Source organism: Sinocyclocheilus rhinocerous, unplaced genomic scaffold (genome assembly GCF_001515625.1).
Source record: "Sinocyclocheilus rhinocerous isolate Xijiao unplaced genomic scaffold, SAMN03320098_v1.1 scaffold1120, whole genome shotgun sequence".
NCBI lineage: Eukaryota > Metazoa > Chordata > Actinopteri > Cypriniformes > Cyprinidae > Sinocyclocheilus > Sinocyclocheilus rhinocerous.
The window spans coordinates 182,587-182,929 of NW_015666179.1; the positions used below are offsets into that span (position 1 = coordinate 182,587).

At 42.3% G+C, this 343-nt stretch overlaps 1 protein-coding gene across 1 annotated transcript in view; it reads left to right on the forward strand.

Annotated features, from left to right (window-relative positions):
* The window catches only part of LOC107732007 (transmembrane protein 131-like), a 62,095-nt gene that overhangs the window by 51,121 nt on the left and 10,631 nt on the right, over positions 1 to 343 (forward strand). The window lies entirely within an intron of this gene.

Below are 343 nucleotides of genomic sequence, written 5' to 3' on the forward strand. Positions count from 1 at the left end.
GCGCGATATGCAACGCAATGCGTAAAAAGACAGTATAAGTCATTATAATCAGTAATTATGTCCCCACTGGATGCAACAAATGCCACGTTTGCAATGGGTTTTATGGTTTTTGTCTTGTCGCGCTGGGACACAGGGCATCACAGTATGGTAAGGGGCCTAACATTTCCGTCACACACTTGAGGTATTCAGCCAATTACAACGCACTGGATAGCTGGCTAATCAGCGTACACCTTGCTTTTCAGACCGATGAGCTTTGTAAAAATCGACACGTTTCAGAAAGGCGGGGCATAGAGGAGCAACAATAATGTACATTATGTGGAAAATAATGTTTTTTTTTTTAACC